This window comes from Rhinatrema bivittatum, chromosome 7 (genome assembly GCF_901001135.1).
Source record: "Rhinatrema bivittatum chromosome 7, aRhiBiv1.1, whole genome shotgun sequence".
Lineage (NCBI taxonomy): Eukaryota > Metazoa > Chordata > Amphibia > Gymnophiona > Rhinatrematidae > Rhinatrema > Rhinatrema bivittatum.
The window spans coordinates 135,913,572-135,936,103 of NC_042621.1; the positions used below are offsets into that span (position 1 = coordinate 135,913,572).

The 22,532-nt window shown below is 44.1% G+C and overlaps 1 protein-coding gene across 4 annotated transcripts in view; it reads right to left on the reverse strand.

Annotated features, from left to right (window-relative positions):
* The window catches only part of MTSS2 (MTSS I-BAR domain containing 2), a 271,361-nt gene that overhangs the window by 193,508 nt on the left and 55,321 nt on the right, over positions 1–22,532 (reverse strand). The gene's annotated exons all lie outside the window — the stretch shown is intronic.

Sequence of the window (22,532 nt, forward strand, 5' to 3'; positions counted from 1 at the left end):
TGGAGGGAAGATGAATCTCAGAAAGACGATTTACAGAGGTAAACTGCTATTTATCCACATAAATGACTTTGAAAATAGTCCTCTTCATATATAAGCTCCTAAGGCTTTGAAAATTTACCCGAGGTGGTTAAAAACAAAACAGAAAAAAAAAGCATTAAAATAGTAATAATAACAGTAAAATAAAATTCCAAAGCAACAAGATTTTGGAGATGTGTACTGTTGTCATATTAGGCTTTCTGGTCTGATGACAGGATTCAACATACTTGGCTGCTATAGCTGCTATTTCTCCTCTTTCCCCTAGGATTATACAGAGGTTTTCCTGCTTGATAGGAGGTATATTGGTGTTCTAGGGCACATTGCAATATTTGCAGTGCAGTCTTTTCATAGGTAGAGTTTTTGCCACGTGACTCCAGGAAGTTGGTGCTGTTTTGATATGGCAGGTTTGCTATACAGTGTTGAGCATTTTGCTTTGTTTTTTTGTAAAGTTTGTTATTACTTCATAAATTGCCATTCACTTACTATGCCAGTTTTGGACTTCAGGTTTAAGATAATTCTCCAGAACCATTCCATCTGGCCTTCCTGCTGAAGTTGCCAGTCAATTAGGATATTATTGGCATAGATCGTTATTTCTGGGGTGCTATTTTTTATAGGTTTAGATGTATGCCCATTAAAAAGTGGAGTGTGACTTGCATGTTATTTCGGATGTAAAGCACTGGAAATGTGTTCTGTGTACCCAGCTGTGAAACCGTGGATCAGCTGGGGGGGTCTATGGTGCTGCACAAGCAATTAAACTGGGCAGATTGGAATGGGACTTACAGTTCTTATCTGCCACTGTATTCCAGGTTTCTAGGTTGAAAGCAAATCTCTTCCCTATCACAGAGCTCTTCCAAACAAGTTCACAAAGGCCTGCCTGCAAATTGAAGTCAAAGTGCTAGACTAACTGTCTCTTATTCTGCAGACAGTGGTTATTTCATGCAATGGAAAGAAGGGATTTTTTTTTTTTTTTTTTTTAAAGATTATATAGCACATCTATGAATGAAAAAAAGTGTAGGTGTTGCTGGTGAATTCCCTTATGATGCAAGAGATATAATGCTGCTAATGGCAGTTGGCAGACAGCACTGCCCAGCTTTGCTCTGTCTTGGGGAGAATTGGCAAGTAAACAATTGAGTTTCACAGACTGTAGACAGATTTATTTTCTAACACCTTTCTGTAATTCAAATCAGCTTACATAGACAGCAGAAATACACTTGATAGGCACATTCTGAAACAACACTCAAGCTTTACAAGAAATATCCACTTGAGACCCACAAATTATCTGCTCTGAACCCTGCTCTCACTTACAAATGTACACACAAGGTATATATTCTGTGCCTGGGCGTCTGAGAGCAGGACTCTGTGTGTGTACCCTGGGAGGGTAGTTTTCAAAGGGGCATCTGAGGGGTAAAGATAGTGTTTCAAGCACGGGAATCACATTTTGCAAAACTGCCTGCCTGAAATGCAGGTACACTTAGGCGCATTCAGTCATGCTGGTGTGTAAATTTAGCCAGACTGAGCGGAGGCATTCCTGGAGGGCAGGGTTTGGATTTACATGCGTACATTTGGATTTTTTTTAAAGCATGCATGTACATTTTCAGGAAAAACTTGTGTGCATGTTTTAACAGGAATAACTCGTGCAGGCAGATTTGGAGGGATCATTTTCACAAGCAGCCCTCTGCTCCTAAGTCCGCTATGATACTTGGCGTAACTTACGTGCACATTTGCCAAATTTTTATGCGTTGTGTAGCTAAATTACCTCCTGCATATTTAGCACATCGCTGTATGTTAACACAGAATCCATATTTACTCTATGAAAGTGTTGTGAACCGTCCCCTATCTCCTGCAGCCAGTCGGGGCGTCGACGCTTTTCTTCGCGGCATGCAATGCCGCTGCCTCCGGGCTCCCCCGCCGACGTTACCTGCCCTGCACGGCAGGGCTGTGCTTTGCCGGGAGCCTCGCCCCGCGGCTGGGATCACTGCTGCCACTCCCGGGGTCCTAGCACGATGGGGAGCCGTCCTTGCCGTGCCGGGGTCTTCAGCCGGCAGGGAAGCCGTCCCTGCCGGTGCCTGCAGCTTCCTGCTTCACTCTTAACGGCATGGGGCCGCTCCTGCAGCCTGCCTTCCTTCAGTTCCATGGCAGGACTGCTCCGCTACCTGCCTTGCTCCATTCTGGGCCTTCCACGTGGCTAGGACGCCACCAGCAGATCTTGCTCTCGTCTCCTCCAGCTTCCTAAGGCGCGGGCGCACGCCTCTCTCCTGCTCTTCAAGGGCCAGCCATGTGTAGCCCCCTGCTAGCTCCTCCCTGGGCGTTGTCCTCTTCAGCCCTACAAAAGGGTCCAGCTTTCATTCCAGCTTTGCCTTTGCAAGGAGTTAGTTGCTCCTGGATGTTCCTATCCTTTGCTCCAGGAGTCTCGCTGTTCCAGCTTCAAGGTCCTGTGTTCTTCGTTTCCTGTGGGAGCTCCATGTCTCGTCTTGAAGTCCGTGATCCATTCCTGATGTCCGGGATCCAGTCCAGATGTCCTTCTCCTGTTCCTGATGTTCGTGATCCAGTCCAGATGTCTGTCTCCTGTTCCTGATGTCTGTGATCCAATCCGATGTCCTGAACCCCAGGTTCCTCAACACCACCTTTCCTAGCGTGCCATGTCGTGGTCCGCGACCAGTCCCATGGGTGGGCTGAGTAGGGTGCTTCATGCTACAATGCCTTCTTCACTCCCGCAGCTCAAGCCTCCGGAGGGAATCCCTTGTTTGAAGCCAAGTCGTATCTTGGTCCTGTGTCTTGAACTTTGCTCGCCCTCGGATACCCTGTGCCTGCACCATCCATGCTTAAGACTCTGTTTGAACCTGCTCCATTGCAGCGTGGTCCGCGACCAGCCACTGGCGGCTGTGTAGGGCATGCCTCGGTGCAGGCCTCTTCAGTATCTTTGCCATGTTCCAGTATCAGCTTTCATCATCTCGTCTAGAGGCTCTTTGAGTCCAGCGTGGTCCATGACCAGTCCCGCGGGTGGACTGTGTAGGGCGCGCTGCGTCGCAGTCTCAACCCAGTACTTTGCTTGAGTCTTCTGATTACCTTGTGCACCCAAGTACCTCATTCCTGAGTCTTCGTCTGTGCACCCAAGTACCCTCGTTCCTGAGTCTTCGTCTGAATCTTCATGTTCTGGTCTTCACTGCCCTGGCCTCCATCCGGCCTGCCGCTTCTTGCCATTACCCAGCGGCAGGTCCAAAAGGGCTTGGAACGGTCGGAGGACTGTTCATAAGACCACCATTGCGTTGATGGTCTCCCCGAAGTGTGCAGGTCTGGAGGAGGGTCAGTCTCTTCAGTCATATGTCTTCAGACCAGCCTCGCTCCTGTCCAGCCCATGCTCGGGCATGCCTCGCCTGCCGCAGCACCTCTTCGGAGTTCCTCTGGGGTCGAGCCGTGGTCCAAGAGCACACATTCTCCTGGTAAGTGGAACCGCTCTCCTAGCGCTTCCCAATAGGTGCGAAGCCCTCTGAGCTTTCCCATGCTGAAGGCCTCCATCTCCATAACAGAAAGCAATTTACAAACATTTTCTCACAGCTGTTGAATAAAAGAAAACCTTTGATAAAATAGGCTCCATGAGTCCAAAACTATGTTTTTTTTCGTTTGCCTAATAATACAATCACTGCTAACTTCTGAGTTGACCTATTAAAGAATTCTGATGGCAGCACAATGCAGGCACAAGGGTTTGGCAGTGTTACCGGACACCCAGAATCCCCTTAATTATATCCACCTCTGAAACAGCTTTATTACGTAAGGGCCATTTTTACAAACAAAGCAAATTAGAGACGAGACTGTGGCAAATATTTTGAACACTATCCTGTCTTGGAAAACTTCATTCTTGGGCGTGATGAGCAGGTTGTTAACTGGCCTACATCGAGGCATTTGGGTCAGAGCAGACTCCACGCCAGGAGATTCATTGTTGACCTCAAACTATGTATAAGGAAGTTGGGCATGTCTGAAAAACTTCTCAAAATTATATAAAATGGGCCCAGGCATTTAAACAGCTAAATTTCTAAAAAAAAGGTTACAAGGGACAGTTACCAAATCAAAGTCTTGATAAATAAATATCAAATACATACACGGCCACATACATAAACATAAGTGAAAGGCTAGGCTGTGCAGGGGAGAATGGCTCTCTGGTACAGAGTCCCCTTCTGGAGCCTGCGGTGTTGCCCTCTCTGCATCCACTCTCTAGACTGAGCAGGGAGATCTCTCGCCAGTACTGGCCAGCTTTGATGGTGCCTCCGTCATCCAGCACAAGCAGAGATAGAGAGAGATTTCATAAAAAAAGAAAAATATCCAACATTAGTGAATGCTCTCGCTGGCTCTGGTTAAGGTGACTTTGGGGGGGGGGGGGGGGGAGTTGGGATAATTTTGAGATGGGGAAGGCTCAGTGCGCCCTCATTTCCTATTTGTATCGGATGCTGGCAGGGAGGGCAAGTGATTGGGGAGCAGGGCGGAAATTAATCATTTTTCTGAACCCGGTATTGGGAGGGAGAAGGATTGGAGGATTGGGGCGAGGGCCAAACTGTGCTTTACCTTTTAAAACAGATTTGAATACCCAAACCAAGTTCAATTCAAAGTGAACCTCAATGGTCATATCAGATTGCCCCGAGTTCTTGCATTCAATATTTTGGGAGTGGTAAACTGAAAGGTTGCCCCCACTGGTGTCTATGGGAAAAATCCTTAGCACAATCGGCTTGGTTTTTATTTATTTTTTCTGTGACATGGAGAAGAAAGGTTTCAAAGGACCTGGGGAACTGTGACATGGAGAAGAAAGGTTTCAAAGGAATCTAGCTGGCATTTACCCAGGTAGAAAAAATGTCCCCTTCGCAGCTGATAAATGCACGCACTCTTATCCAGGTTAAAAAGGAGCCATTCTCAGGGCTGTGCTTCGGGAAGGGGCGCAAACTGCACATGCAAATCTGCGTTTTGAAATTGGTCACCAGCAGAAACAGCAGGTACATGCATTTGGTCCACTTCTTGGGCAGCCCTTTTTCAAAGGGTAATTACCCATGTAGCTACAAGGTGTGCAGGTACAGAACACTCAGGGTTATTTACAATCGACCCCTATAAGCTCAGTGCACAATAGACCGTTAAAAAAAATTCCACTGATCAGCTGTGGTGTCTTCATTTCTAGCTCATGCCAGTTGTTTTCTTTGGATACAAAATCGCACAAGTCACACAATTTTAACTCACTGTTACATGCAGACACGCTATCATAAGAACATAAGAAATGCCATGCTGGCCAGACTGTCTCTGAGAGTCATCTGGAAGTACCCGACAAACTGCAATGCAAATGTCTCTTTCATCTTCTTTCCCCCCAAGAATTAAGAGGTGGTTTATAATTATTTATGGGTCCTCCAGAAACTTGTCCAGACGTTTTTTGTTTTTTTTTAATTTACAAGTCAGAGCCATGATTTCTGGCAAGGAGTTCCATAACTTAATTGTACATTGAGTGAAAGAGTACTTTCTTAAATCTGCACCTGTTTCCGGGAGGATCCCCTAGTTCTAGTACTATTGATAGAGCTCCCTATTAACCCGCTCCATACCACACAGCATATTTTAAACCTCTAAGTCATCTCTTCTGCAACCTGTTTAGCCTTTCTTCATAAGGAAGCTGATCCATTCCCATAGTTCTTTTTGTGATCCTCTGTAGTTCTGCTATATCTTTTTGGAGGTGTGGTGACCAGAACTGCACACAAAAGGCCGGATCTGAAAACCCCGGCACACGTAAATCTCGGGGTCTCCGCGCATAGCCAGGCCTTACGCGTGCCGGGCCTATTTTCAAATGGGCCCGGCCACGCACGTAAACCCCGGGACGCATGTAAGTGCCGGGGCTTTAAAAGGGGGCGGTCTGGGGGGAGGGGCGGGGCTAGAGGTGCCCGGTACAGCACCATTTGCTACTGTGCCGGTGTGCACAACTTGTTCCTGCTCCTTTGCAGGAGTAAAACGTGATTTTCAAGAAATGGGGGGAGCTAGGATAGGGATAGGGGGAGGGTAGGATAGGGGAAGAGAGGTTAAGATAGGGGGTTGGGAAGTTCCCTCCCAGTCCGCTCCTTATTTGGAGCGGACTGGGAAGGAACTGGGGGAGGCCCCGATGCGTCGCCTCACAAATTTGCTAAATTATTCCCCCCCCCCCCGAACTGAGGGAGAGGGGAATCAAGATGGCTGCCGACTTGCCGCTCATGAGACGCCCGACGGAGCCCAGCCGTTTTTTACCTCCAAAATGCCCCATTCTGGCAGAAAGAGAAGAGCCAGAGAGAGGGGTTTATCTTTACAATTGCCGCTGGTGGAGACTCGGCGCCCCATGGACTTTCACGTCCGATGGGAAGGACTTCATCGGGAGTGAGCTCGCTGGAGCAGAGCCGGCAAGCAGAGGAAGCTGGTTCGCTCCCTGAGCTGTCAGTCTCTCTTTCCCCGGAGGAGCAGCGTGGCCCCTCCAACCCTGCTGAAACACATGCATTGGGCCGGCCTACGGGAGAACTGGCTGAGAGAGATCGTGGAGATGCTGCTGTGCCGTCGGATTCGGCATTTTTTCATACAGCGCCGGATCTGGATCCAGGAAACGAGGGGGCTTCTTCTGCCAACGGAGTAAGAAAGCAAGGAGAAGCGTCAACGTTTTCGCAGGTAGCTTGCCAGCTAGTTGAACTGGTAAGACCTAGTTCTATTACCTTGGACTCTTTATGGGATGCTATCCGGGCTTTAAACTCGAATTTGGCTTTTCAATTTAAATCTGTATCAAATTATTTTTCAACACTGGATATCGTATTAAAAATGTGGAGACAGAAGTGGCAGAAACAAAGAAGAGTTGTGAATTAAATAAAGCTGAGACGGGAAAATTGATGAGTCTGCAACAAAATGTTATGAAAGAAAATCAAATACTTGCCTACCGGCTGGAAGAAAACCAACATAGGGGGAAAAACTTACGTTTTATTCATTTCCTCAGGGATCCAACAGTGGCTCCTAAATAAATGTGGAGGAGATACTTAACTGAAATTTTGAAGATCCCAGAGAAAGCGGTACCACTCATTTCTCATATATATTATATACCCTCTTTTAAGAAGGGTTCTGGAGATATGAATGAAGTTGTGGAATTATCTCCTATAGTTAGTTCTCCTCTGGACGTAACAGCGCTTTTGGAAACTCCCCAAAAAGATTTGGTAAAACCTGCCACATTAATAGTTTCCTTTTTATTGGAGTCGGATAAGGACTGGGTCCTTAGAATGTTTTTTCGCCACAGGCTGGAGCTTTTCCTTGATTATGAAGATTTCTGTGTTTCCAGATTTTTCAAAACAAACTCAAAAAAGGAGAAAACAATTTTTGCTTTTGAAACCAAAAGTTTTGGATCTGGGTGCGTTTTTCATACTAAAGTTTCCCTGCAAATGTATAGTAAAATTTCAGAATGCCTCCTGTTGCAAGCAGGGATGTGGACCTTTGGGCCGGCCGTGTGGAGAGGAGTTGGAAGAGTAGGTGGACTCCGCTGAGAAGAGAAGGCCAGGGTGGCGGTTCGACGACAGGAGACCAAGAATAAGCTTCACCCTGGAAGTCCGTGATCCCCCCGGGAGGAGCCCGTGAGGACCCGAGCCACTGGGACTTGGGAGAATTACCTTGGAAGCGACAGGGCAGCGTGAGGACAAGCCAAGATCAGGACTGGAGACAAGCGGAGAACGAGGAGGCGAGCCAGAGTCAGAACCAGAAGGCAATCTGAAGGGTGAACACAGCGGGAAGCAGGAACCAAGGACTGGAGTCGGAGCAGAAGCAGGAGCAGGAATTGGAGTAGGACTGGAACAAGAGGAAGGCAGGACCAGGAGCGACTGAAGCAGGAATCACAGCAGGCACAGGAACTGGATCTGGAACTGAAGTGGAAGCAGGAATAAGAAGGATCAGGGACGGCAACTAGCACTCAAGAGAATCGACCACGTTGCAAGGCAAAGGTTTGTGATCAGACGCCAGGTTTAAATCTCCCCCGGCGTCTGACGTCATCCCAGGGGGGCTGGCCGCGGTTTTGCGCCAGTGCCCCTTTAAAAGAACCTCCCTCGCGCACGCCTAGGGGAGGCAGGGCCAAGACACGAGGCTTGGCAGCGTCTCCCTCGTGGAGACGCCGCAGCAGAGGGGCCGAGTAGGCCCAGCGGATACCGGTGCTCGCGGCAGAGTCTCTCGGGCTGGAAGAAGGTAAGGACCCGGTCGTGAACCTCGCGACCGGGACCACAACAGCCTCCTATGTCTTTATCCAACCCTATCAATTGTCCACTTTTTGTCGAGTAAAATAGTATCTACTCCATTGCCTAATAGCCATCAAGGACAGAATGAAGAACCGCTCATTCCATAGGTCCTTTACATAGCATTTCCTTGCATTAGTTACAAGTTTAATTTTTCTGAAAGTTTGACCTTGATATCCCCTCAATAGTGGACTTGGGTGTGGTGATTTACTTACGTATTGGATATTTCCTTTGACAATTTGTTTTCTTTTTTCTTGCCACAGAATTTCAAATCAAGTGTATTGTCTTGAGATGTAATTGAAAATGCATAAATAAAAAAAAAATTAGTCCCCCCCTTGCGTGCGCCGACCCGGAATTTTATAACATGCACGAGCCAGCACGCACGTTATAAAATCTACCCCAAAGCTTCTTATATTCCCTATTTTGTTTTTCAGTCCTTTCTGAACAATTCCTAAAATTTGATTTACTTTTTTGGCCGCTGCCACTGAGCTCAAGATTTCACCTTATTGTCACAATGATCCCAACGTCCTTGTCCTGGATGGTAGCTTGTTACTATAGAACCCAGAATTGTGCATCTATACTTAGGATTATTTTTCCCTATGTGCATCACTTTGCACTTGTTACCACATTAAATTTCATCTGCCATTTTGTTGCCTGAGTTCCCCAGACTCACAATTACCCTTTTTTGCAATTCCTCACAATCAGCTCATGTTTTAATGCGTTTTGAATAACTGTGTCTTCTGCAAATGCGATCACCTCACTCGTTGCTCCTTTTTTTCCAGATTATTTACGAATAAGTTATACAACACCAGTCCCAGTACAGACCCCTGAGGCACTTCACTATTCACTGCTCTTCATTAGGAAAACTGTCCATTTAGACCTATGCTCTCTTTCTTTTCTTTTTTTTAACTATCTACCATTCCACAATAAGACACTGCCACCTAATCTTATCCCACCACTAAGTAATTTCCTGAGGAATCTCTTCTATGGGACTTTAACTAATTTCTTCTGAAAACCCAGGAACACGATATCAACCAGCTCACCCTTATCCACATGTATATTAAGAACATAAGAAAATGCCATACTGGGTCAGACCAAGGGTCCATCAAGCCCAGCATCCTGTTTCCAACAGTGGCCAATCCAGGCCATAAGAACCTGGCAAGTACCCAAAAACTAAGTCTATTCCATGTTACCATTACTAATGGCAGTGGCTATTCTCTAAGTCAGGGGTGGGCAATTCCAGTCCTCGAGGGCCACAAACCTGTCGAGGTTTTAGGATATCCTAATGAATATGCATGACATAGATTTGCATATAACGGAGGCAGAGTGCATGCAAATCTCTCTCATGCATATTCATTAGGGATATCCTGAAAACCAGACTGGTTTGTGGCCCACGAGGACCGGAAGTGCCTACCCCTGCTCTAAGTGAACTTAATAGCAGGTAATGGACTTCTCCTCCAAGAACTTATCCAATCCATTTTTAAACACAGCTATACTAACTGCACTAACCACATCCTCTGGCAACAAATTCCAGAGTTTAATTGTGCGTTGAGTAAAAAAGAACTTTCTCCGATTAGTTTTAAATGTGCCCCATGCTAACTTCATGGAGTGCCCCCTAGTCTTTCTACTATCCGAAAGAGTAAATAACCGATTCACATCTACACGTTCTAGACCTCTCATGATTTTAAACATCTCTATCATATCCCCCCTCAGCCGTCTCTTCTCCAAGCTGAAAAGTCCTAACCTCTTTAGTCTTTCCTCATAGGGGTGCTGTTCCATTCTCCTTATCATTTTGCTAGCCCTTCTCTGTACCTTCTCCATCGCAATTATATCTTTTTTGAGATGTGGCGACCAGAATTGTACACAGTATTCAAGGTGCGGTCTCACCATGGAGCGATACAGAGGCATTATGACATTTTCCGTTTTATTCACCATTCCCTTTCTAATAATTCCCAACATTCTGTTTGCTTTTTTGACTGCCGTAGCACACTGCACCGATGATTTCAATGTGTTATCCACTATGACGCCTAGATCTCTTTCTTGGGTTGTAGCATCTAATATGGAACCCAACTTTGTGTAAATATAACATGGGTTATTTTTCCCTATATGCATCACCTTGCGCTTATCCACATTAAATTTCATCTGCCATTTGGATGCCCAATTTTCCAGTCTCACAAGCTTCCTGCAATTTATCACAATCTGCTTGTGATTTAACTACTCTGAACAATTTTGTGTCATCTGCAAATTTGATTATCTCACTCGTCATATTTCTTTCCAGATCATTTATAAATATATTGAAAAGTAAGGGTCCCAATACAGATCCCTGAGGCACCCCACTGCCCACTCCCTTCCACTGAGAAAATTGTCCATTTAATCCTACTCTCTGTTTCCTGTCTTTTAGCCAGTTTGCAATCCATGAAAGGACATCGCCACCTATCCCATGACTTTTTACTTTTCCTAGAAGCCTCTCATGAGGAACTTTGTCAAACGCCTTCTGAAAATCCAAGTATACTACATCTACCAGTTCACCTTTATCCACATGTTTATTAACTCCTTCAAAAAAGTGAAGCAGATATTTACACCTTCAAAGAATTCTAACAAGATTGGCAAGGCATGATTCTTTTTGCTAAAACCACATTGACTTTTTCCTTTTAAGCCATGCTTATCCACATGCCTATTCTATATTTATTTATTTACAGTAATTTATATTCGACTTATTACCAGTACACCTTTTCTAGGCAGATTACAACATACAAATGAACAAGGCTAAATTAGTTACAGAGAGTGTGGAATTACAATTGATATGAGAACGTACAAAGAGAATACGCGTTGATAAATACTCAAACACAGAAACCAGAAGGAGAACCATTTTCTACCAAGTTGCCTGGCACTGATAACAGATCTACAAGTCTAGTTTCCCAGATTAGGGGGTGTGCACAGCAAAAAGTGTCATTTAGTTTTTATGTCATTTTGTGTGAATAATTTGGGGGGGGATTTTTTCATGGTTTTTTCTCATTTTGTTCTCAGTTTTGGAAAACAGTGTGTGCTATTTTCTGATACAAAAAAACAAGAAAAACCTGAGACTCAGACCCCAGGGGGCTCCAGAAGCCCTCTGTCCCATCCTCCACCACCCCTGGAAGCGGCCATTTCCCCAGAAATAGTAATCATTTTTAAAATAAAACACTGGTCACAAGCCCTGCCCCAATTACCAGCATCTCCCCTTTGTTAAAATACTCCAGGATCCAGTTCCTCCATCGCTCACCCTAGCCCACCCTCCTGAACCTCCCCAGACTCACCAAATTCTGCCTGGTGGTCTAGTGGGGGCCGAAGATCAACTCCTCCACTCCCAGACCAGATGGCCACCATTTTGAAAAATAGCACCAGCCACCCATTGCCTCTATCATGTGATAGGGCTACTGGTGCCATTGGTTTGCCCCTGTCACATGATAGGGGCAAAAGGCAGCCAGTGCCATTTTTTTAAAATGGTGCCTCTGAGTCTGGGAACAGAGGGGGTCACTCCTGGACCATCAGTAAACCACAAGGCAAGATTTGGTCAGTCTGGGGGGGTCAGGAGGGTGAGCTAGGGTGGACAGTGGGGGGTGGCCAGCTCTCAGGGGGTATTTTTAATAATGGGGAGGGGCTGGGAGCAAGGGCTGTGACCAGGGTTTTATTTTTTAAAATATTAATTTTTCAGGGGAAACAGCCACTTCCAGGGGCAGGGTAGGATAGGTCTCTGGAAACCCCCCAGGTTCTGCTATTTGTCAGGGGTACCGTGTTTTTCAAAAAATGACATGAAACGACAGAGATAACATCATTGGCATTGTCTATGTCATTTCAAATAACACATCCCTATCCCAGGTTTTAAAAATTGACATTCAATGGCTATAGTCTTCGGATTTTAATGATATATTACAGATTAATAGGAGCAGATCTGCAATTTCATATTTGAGTTCTTTTAGAACTCTGGGGTCAATACTAGGGATGTGCATTTATTTCCTCTGTTTTGGACGTACGCCCGTACTTCGCCAACTTTATGGTACACATGAAACACAGCTAGTAAGCGCATAACTCTTTTAAAAATACATGCATGCTATCCATTTTTTTTCATGTGTACTATAAAGTCGGTAAGGTAGACATGTACTGCTGAAATGGATGAAACAAATGCACATCCCTTTTCGATACCATCAGTTCCTAATGATTTGTTGCTATTTAGCCTGACAATTTGCTCTAATACATTCTCCATTTTAACAGTGATTTGCTTTGGCTCCTCCGACTCATCTTCAAAAAATGGTTCCAATGTGGCTATGTCTGGTACTAGTCCAAGCCTGATTATTCTTAATTGTTACTTGGAAGTTTATTAAGACTTTTCTAATAATCATTAAATTCAGCTTAGTCCACTGGTCGGGGCATCCATCATTCAACCAGCGCCATCTCTGTTTCAAACCCTATGGCAACCAAATCTCTCAAGTTCATGTGAAATCTGACGCCAGTTCACAGATATTTGTGACAGATTTTTACCTTTGTAACTTATTTACATTCTGCCTTTTGTAACACTTCAAAGCAAATTACATTCAGGTATTGTAGGTATTTCCCTATCTCTAGAGGGTTTACAATCTAAGGGACTGACTTACTAAGTTTCTTCCTCATGAACACAGAATGGGGAAAAAAAATTAGTATATCAGGCCCAGGGACAATAACGTTCATACTGCCCTTGGTTGCACACCTGCATGCACTCAGGAACGCAGCAATTTTATAACTTGCATGCATGTTATAAAATATAGTAGGTGCATGCCAGTGTGCACCCAGGTTTAAATGGGCGTGCACCTCGGGTCGTAAATGCTGCTTCTACCGCATAAGTCAGGGAATTTTAAAAGGGGCACACATCCACACCATTGCCAGTTTCACCAGTTCGGCCGCCAGTTTGCCCACCCAGATGTAATAGCCTGCACTCCCCGTAGTTACCCCAGGCCCTTTAAACCCCTCCAAAACAGCTGGGTTTTTTTCTGACTTAACACTTCCTCCCTAGCAGAAGTAAATGTATGTGGCAAGGGGCCTGGGCGCACAGGCAGATACATGCACATCTCTTGGCCCCGTCCAGAATGCCCAGGCCCCGCCCCTTTCTGAAGTGAGATGTGCGAGCAGCCCAAGATGCATGCACATCTCCAAGTTTTGAAAACAGGGTGGGTGTGTATAAGCTCGATTTGTGCACGCATCCTCTAATTGATGCACGCGCCGGGCTTTTAAAATTCACTTTAAGTTTGTACTTGAGGCAATGGAGGGTGAAGTGATTTGCCCTAGGTCACAAGGAGTGTCAGCAATTGTGGTTGAAAATGGGAGGGAAGGGGGGGGTTGGGCGTGAACTAAAAAGAAGGATCCTGAATGCTTAGCGATGCAGGAGGATAGAGTACAAAGGAAGAAGAGCACTGTCTTGGTTAAGGAATGGTATTCTATAGGTGGTCATGCTTTATAGCTGGCAGCTGGGATATATCTATCCTTGGCAGCATGGATAAGAATAATTGGGTAGATGGGATAGGCCAATTGAGGGGGGGAGGTGCCATCATCTACCATGGAACTTGTTGACCATGAAAGTCAAATGCCTTGTTTTTAATTGGGTCCCACAGGCACAGGAAGGTAAATTCATTTTCCAAAGGTCACACAGAGAATCAGTGACAGAGGCAAATCTTGAACTCATGTCTCAGAGATGCTTCTAAATCACAACCCTTGCACCAACCTCTAGGCCAGCAGCTCCTAGTTAGTTATTGGTGTACCCCAAGCTTAAGTTTTATGCACTAACATCAAAGCTTTCCCTTTAATATTTATTAACTAACAAATGTTCATTGACTTGGCTGGTGCTAATTTTACTGCTTTCTCTGACTAGTAGAACAGGAGGTCAGCTGTATTGCCCATTGCCATTTAATCAGAAACAGGCTTTTTGTCCCTTGGACTGCATTTTGTAGGCAAGTCACATCAACAGAAAGAGACACCAGTCTTCAATGACTGTGATTTTACATGAAACAAGTCTCAGATTCAACCAGAATCTGTTTTTTCAAAAAGTCCAAAATGAAACTTACAGAAAAAAATTATGTAAGGTTGAAAGTAAGTGTTTAAAGAGTAATTTTCAGTAGCTCGCGTTGTGTGCAAAGTTCCTAGGTTATTTTAGCCCATGTACACTGCACCAGTTCACAAAGGGAAACCGTTTGCATTGTTTCCTTTTTGAAAGTGAGCAGGTGCAAAGCATGCATGTTAAACGGATAGGGGTATTTTGCACCTATCTGAGTGGACGATGGGGTGGGGGGAGTTGGGGAAGGAGCTTGCAGATTTGAAAATCGAATGTACACATGCGGTTTTCTCCTTAGAGCTAAAGATATCCTTGTAATGCAGCTAATGTTATGATGGCTGCACCGAATGACGGTATATAAAACTGAACAAATAAATAAATACATGTGCGCACACCTCGGAACCCCTGTGTACCTTTAGCCCCATCCAACAATTTTCAGTCAGGGCCATTTTACCTGTGCACTTCCAGCACAATTTTCAAAGGGAAACTCTTGGCCGGCTGTCAGTCTAGGAAGATAAAGAACACACGGATTTCAAAATGAAATTCCCCATGGGGAAAGAGTATTTGGTACTGTGTACAACACACATACCTAGCTTCTAAGAGGGGGAAGCAATATTTAAAGGTATATTTTCCCTCATCGTTTTAAAATTGCTCCTTTATATGGCAGAGCAAACCTACATTCAAGTAAGAATGACTCTTTCTTACAATTCTGTTCAGCATCCTTGTAATAGGTTGTAGGGAAATAAATTTCAGATCAAATTACAATCAAGGATTTTAATTAAGGAGATCGCACAGTGTTTTTATATTCTTACGGTTTAATTTTCAAAGCCATTTATGCACATAAAACCCGGGTTTATGTGTGCAGATGGCTTGTTGTAAAACTGACCAGCATTTGTGTGTGTAAAAATATGCCCGTAATCCAATTTCTCGCCTACTTTTACATGCACATAAAAAGAGGCATTCTGGGCGAGGGGGGTGGAAACGGAGTTGGGGAGGAGTTTGGATTTCCGTGCATACTTCTGATTAGAAAAATGAAGGAGTGAACTTTCAAAACATATTCGCGCGTGAGTAGCTTGCCTTCGCTGACACGCTATTTTATAAACATCAGAAGAACACGCGCATTTCCAGTCTGGCACACACATTTATGTGCCAGAAACGGGGAGGTCTGGGGGTGTTCCGGGATGGGGCCAAGAAGCAGATGTGCTACTTTATAAGAGACTTATGCACGCTCATTTGGCAACTTCTTCGCATAATTTTACACGTGCTAATTATCTTGCATAAATGATATCAGACTTATCTATTGTTTACTATTGGTTAGGCGGGAGGTCTGGGTGACCTGGGGGGAGTTCAGAGCGAAGAACTAGAAGGGTCTTGATGACCTGGAGAAGGGCTGAGTGAACTGGTGGAGGTTATGGCAAAGTGGTGATTTCAATTATGTGCACATGTTTTAGAATATACCGACTTCTGCGCATAAACAGGGTTGTGTGCGAACAAGCCACAATTTTTTTTGCATATAAAAGGGTAGTTTTTTAACAAATACGCGCGCGCCTCCATGAGTGCACACTACCTGGCGCGCGCACATGGAGGTGCGATTTTATAACATGCGAGTACCGGCACGCATGTTATAAAATCCGGGCCGGCGCACGCAGGGGGGGTGAGATTTGGCCAGATTACGAGCGGCGACGAGATCGGGCCTTCGCCAGCTCCCTCCCCGTCCGCTCCAATTAAGGAGCGGATGGGAAGGGAAATGGCAAAGAGGCAAATATTTTGGCCATAGAGGCAAAAACTCACAGTAAAAACTTTTTAAAATATATCCGAAGCAGAAAGCCTGTGAGGGAGTCAGTTGGACCATTAGATGATCGAGGGGTTAAAGGGGCACTTAGAGAAGATAAGGCCATCACGGAAAGATTAAATGATTTCTTTGCTTCGGTGTTTACTGAAGAGGATGTTGGGGAGGTAGCCGTACTAGAGAAGGTTTTCATGGGTAATGATTCAGATGGACTCAATCAAATCACAGTGAACCTAGAAGATGTGGTAGACCTGATTGACAAACTGAAGAGTAGTAAATCACCTGGACCGAACCCAGAGTAGTAAATCACCTGGACCGGATGGTATACACCCAGAGTTCTGAAGGAACTAAAAAATGAAATTTCAGACCTATTAGTAAAAATTTGTAACCTATCATTAAAATCATCCATTGTACCTGAAGACTGGAGGATAGCAAATGTAACCCTAATATTTAAAAGGGGCTCCAGGGGCAATCCAGGAAACTACAGACCGGTTAGCCTGACTTCAGTGCCAAGAAAAATAGTGGAAAGTGTTCTAAACATCAAAATCACAGAACATTTAGAAAGGCATGGTTTAATGGAACAAAGTCAGCATGGCTTTACCCAAGGCACGTCTTGCCTCACAAATCTGCTTCACTTTTTTGAAGGAGTTAATAAACATGTGGATAAAGGTGAACTGGTAGATGTAGTATACTTGGATTTTCAGAAGGCGTTTGACAAAGTTCCTCATGGGAGACTTCTAGGAAAAGTGGAAAGTCATGGGATAGGTTGCGATGTCCTTTCGTGGATTGCAAACTGGCTAAAAGACAGGAAACAGAGAGTAGGATTAAATGGACAATTTTCTCAGTGGAAGGGAGTGGGCAGTTGAGTGCCTCAGGGATCTGTATTGGGACCCTTACTTTTCAATATATTTATAAATGCTCTGGAAAGAAATACGACGAGTAAGAAAATCAAATTTGCAGATGATACAAAATTGTTCAGAGTAGTTAAATCACAAGCAGATTATGATAAATTGCAGGAAGATCTTGTGAGAGTAGAAAACTGGGCATCAAAATGGCAGATGAAATTTAATGTGGATAAGTGCAAGGTGATGCATATAGGGAAAAATAACCCATGCTATAATTACACAATCAGGCCGATACAGTACAGTGCACTCCAACGGAGCGCACTGTTAACCCGCCACTGGACGCGTGTTTTCTCGTACCCCTTATTCAGTAAGAGGTCGAAAACGCACGTCCAATCCGCCGACACCAATAGCGCCCGCAACATGCAAATGCATGTTGATGGCCCTATTAGGTATTCCCGCGCGATTCACAAAGCAAAATGTGCAGCCAAGCCACACATTTTGCTTTCAGAAATTAGCGCCTACCTAAATTTCTTCAGGCACCGGGAAAGTGCACAGAAAAGCAGTAAAAACTGCTTTTCTGTGCACTCTCCGACTTAATATCATGGCGATATTAAGTTGGAGGTCCTGAAACTTTCCAAAAATTAAAAAAATTAAAAAATTTGAAGTCGGCTGGCAGCTGTCGGATTGAAAACCGGATGCTCAATTTTGCCGACATCCGGTTTCCGAGCCCCGGGCTTGAGAACCGACGCCGGCAAAATTGAGTGTCGGCTGTTAAACCCGCTGACAGCCACCACTCCGGTCCAAAAGGAGGCGCTAGGGATGCACTAGTGTCCCTAGCGCCTCCTTTTACCTGGTTTTACCGCTGGGCCTCATTTAAATACTGAATTGCGCGCACAGGAGAGTGCCCTGTGCGCACGCCAGGAGAGCGGGCGTTTGCCCGCTCTCCCGCGGACTTTACTGAATCGGCCCGAATGTTAGGTTCCATATTAGGTGCTACAACCCAAGAAAGAGATCTAGGTGTCATAGTGGATAACACATTGAAATAGTCGGTTCAGTGTGCTGTGGCAGTCAAAAAAGCAAACAGAATGTTTGGAATTATTAGAAAGGGAATGGTGAATAAAACGGAAAATGTCATAATGCCTCTCTATCGCTCCATGATGAGACCGCACCTTGAATACTGTGTACAATTCTGGTCGCCGCATCTCAAAAAAGATATAATTGCGATGGAGAAGATACAGATAAGGGCTACCAAAATGATAAGGGGAATGGAACAGCTCCCCTATGAGGAAAGACTAAAGAGGTTAGGACTTTTCAGCTTGGAGAAGAGACGACTGAGGGGGGATATGATAGAGGTATTTAAAATCATGAGAGGTCTAGAACGGGTAGATGTGAATCGGTTATTTACTCTTTCGGATAATAGAAAGACTAGGGGGCACTCCATGAAGTTAGCATACGGCACATTTAAAACTAATCGGAGAAAGTTCTTTTTTACTCAACGCACAATTAAACTCTGGAATTTGTTGCCAGAGGGTGTGGTTAGTGCAGTTAGTATAGCGGTGTTTAAAAAAGGATTGGATAAGTTCTTGGAGGAGAAGTCCATTACCTGCTATTAAGTTCACTTAGAGAATAGCCACTGCCATTAGCAATGGTTACATGGAATAGACTTAGTTTTGGGGTACTTGCCAGGTTCTTATGGCCTGGATTGGCCACTGTTGGAAACAGGATGCTCGGCTTGATGGACCCTTGGTCTTGACCCAGTATGGCATGTTCTTATGTTTCCTCCCCCCCTACCTACCCCTCCCTCCCTCTTCCCCTCTCATCCACAACCATTTTGAATGCCCTACCTTTAGTAGTTTTCTTTGTTTCTGAACTTACGCCAGCTCCTGAGCTGGCATAAGTTGCGCGCGCCGGCAGGCTGCCGGCGTGTGATCTCCCAGCACAGCGGCAAATTGCCGCTGTACCGGTGGCCTCCTGCTCCGCCCCTTGATAGAGGCTTGGCTCTTGTGCGCGTAACAATTATTACCTCAATTCTGTTAAAAAATAAAAAAACCTCCATCAAAAAAGTGCTTAAGTAGGTTAGAGTGTAATTGCCTTTACAAATAATTTTTCCTTAACAAAGCTTGTGTAGTGCAGATCTATAGTACTCATATCACAGCTGGGAAACTAATGGCTTCTTTGCGAGTTGTGACACTTTTTACTGGGCGGAAAATGAGAACATGTATGCATTTATAAAAGCATTTAGGTCCATTCTTCAGATGTCCTCTTACCGGTCTCCAAAGCACATGCAGAATATCTTTGCATATTTCCAAGAAAAAGGTAGCCCAACCTGCAAGGAATCCTTAAAAACCCAGGATGAAATTATTGTGAATGCATAAAAGTGGGAATTGCCTTTTAAGTGACCCATGCAAAAGGAGGTTCCTGGTGTGAACAGTGCTGTGGTGAAAACAGATCACACAAACGTTTTAGCCCTCACATTAAGGTGAATTTTCAAAAGGCTGCATGCAGAAAAATCAGCATATAAGCACATAACTGCTATTTTATAAAGCTCAAACATGCGTACGTAAGTAAGGGTTTGTGAGTAAATGTATGCATTGATAAAAAGGGGCGATCCAGGATGGGGTCAACTTTCGTGCACGTAAGATACTATTTTATGAGCAATTTATGCGCGTAGATGTGGCAGCTTACGCGCATATATTTACACCTGTTTTTTATCCGGGATAAGCGATTAGTAAATGTCTTTAATGTGAAATATTGACTAGGTGGGCAGTCAGGGTAAAGTGAGGGGAATTCAGGCTGAAGAGTCAGGAGAGTCTCGATGATCTACAGATGGACTAGGCACCTATATAAACCGACTTACAGGGGATAAATGATTTTAAATTACGTGTGTAAAATCTCCCTGTGTATATTTTTAAAGTAAGAAGTAAAAATACATGCACAGAGCAGTTGCACGCCACTTAAGACGGATATGTCTTAAAAGCAGTACTTATTCGGCTAAGTAAGCTAGCCAGATAACTCTAAGACTTGTGATATGCATGAGTTATAAAATACTGGGGTAGCTCTGCACACGGCCATATACACATGTATATGGGTGCACACGCACAGGTCTTTTAAAGTTATCCTCCCTGTTTTGATACAAAAGAGAATTCTGGATGTTGTGCATTTATAATTACACTGTGGGAAAAAAATATGAAGGTTTAGTTTAAAATAGAAAAACCATGCAGCTATTTGAAAAAATGTTGACTTGCTATAAATGGTGGCGGGTTCCCCTCAGGGAGGAATCATGTTGTAGACTAGGCAGCTTAAAAGGCTTACATTTCTAAAAGAATTTCAAAGCAGTCACACTAAAAACTTTTGATTTGGCATAACAGGGACAGCAGATTGAAAAAAACATGCCTAACTCATTGTTTCTGGTTTCTCTTTCATTTCTGAAGTAAAAATAAAAGCTTCCCTTGTGCCATAATGGATGAAAGTTCAACATGGTGCCACAGTGCTGGGAACAATCAAAAAGATGCCTTCTGCCTGCAGGTCACATCAACCGTTCAAGAACCTATGACAGTCAGAGCAGAGGGTGTGGTCATGATAAAAGAGTTACAGGTACACACAATAAAAGGTGAATTTCTAAGTATAAAATCAAAGACATGACCAATTAGTCTGCAGCAATGCTACTATTTGCGGGAAATGTGGGGCTTTCTTTAATGTATTAAAGGGGGAACCACAACTGAATGGCGATGGCAGCTGGAGGGACTTCTGTAGATTTGAAGCTTCAGCGAAGTGGGACGCATATTCCTGTGGTCTTTTATGAAACACACTGGGAGTATAAGCAGCACATTGTTGTGAACTGGCCAAGTGGGACAAGAGAGCAAGGGTGCTATATCGAAGTGAGCAAGGGGTAGACAGGGGGAGGAGGGATGCTGGAGTGAACCAGGAGAGTGGCTGTGGTGTATTGGAGGAGGAGGAGGGAGTGGCGAGAAAGAAAGTGAGAAAAAGGATGGGGGTGTGTATGTGTGTATATGTGTGGAGGGTTGGAGTAGGCTATAAAGTGAAGAGGGTAAGTGCTGGGGAGAGTGAGGGGTGAGACAGTGAGCAATGGGGTTACGAGTGAGAGAGCACCATGAACGAGACAGAAAGAGAGAAAGTGATATTGAACTTGCTTAAACTTCACACATATCCTAGAATCTGTAAGGTTAGCATAAAAAGCCAAAGTTTGAGAGATGTAGGCCCTATGCAAAAATTTAAACTGCATTTCTCTCAGATATATATTCGAGGAAATAGATTGCCAACCTTTAAAATGTGACTGATTCTCTCTCTCCGTAAGGGAAAAATTGCTCTTCTTTATCCATCTATCCTATACTACACTCGAAGAATGAAGAGGAGATAAATAGTGTGTTATGGCGTTGATGGTACCCTGTTATAGAGTCTAACAAGCTAGGGTGAGAGAACATAGTAGAAATGTAATCTTTGTGAGACTTTCCTTACTCCAAATGATGTCAAATTTTCACCAAGGTGTACTGTGCTGTTCGTACATCTCACTCTACATGAGAAACTGGTCCCTAAACCCTAAACCACCACCAACACCTCACTTTGACCTATTAGATGGCCCTCCTATACAGATATACTTTACTACTACGAGGGCCTTATAGATAGTCTCTCTCTCTCTAGCGAAAAATAGGGATTATCGCAGGGTGTGCTAAGTTTACCGCACCATGCAATACTACTGATGCGAAGAGGTAAGTTACCATGTGATGCGGTAATTCGAAAATTTCCCTAAACCTGCCCCTTTTTCTTAACGTGGGTTTTATCAATGCATTAATAACACATTTTGATGAATCTAGGGGTATGTTTGCAATTCTTGGTAAATTAAGGAGATTGTTAATTTCCATCTTTCAGTATTTATTTATTTATTTATTATTTTTTATATGGAAGAAATCTTCTATTTTAACTGTCCATCCCTGAGAAAGGGAGCCTTTGGGTATTGAGCTAATATAGTGATGCAATTGTAGATAGGAGAAATGATCCACAGTCCAAGGACTATATTGGGTTACCAACTAATTAAAGGGTAGAAAAGATCCATCACAGCCAATACTTGTTGTAGTGTTTCTATTCCCCCTCCCCCCCAGCCCATCTACTAAAAGATAAGGATTGGGGACCAGGAGAAAAATCACCATTACCCTTAATAGGCAAAAATGGGGAGCAAGAACTGTCAGCTAGCAATATTATTCACATCACTTTTTGCCATGCCCCGTGTGTTGGGGAGACCAGCACATTGTTCAAGTGATAATTATTGACAAGGCTAGGGCGGGCATGCAGCAAACAGCACAGACCCAGTGATTTGGCTAAAGAGATTTCGTTCTCTATTGATTATTATTATTTATTATTTAATAATTTTTATATACCGAATTTTCATGCGAGCATATCAAATCGGTTTACAGTAGTTTGCAAATATTCATTTAAAAATATTTGCATTTCCAAAAGAAGAAAGGAAGTAGCTACATAGTTTCATAATGTACATAAAAATAGTAAATTAAAATAGTAGGCTAAATAATCTATAAATTAATCAATTATAG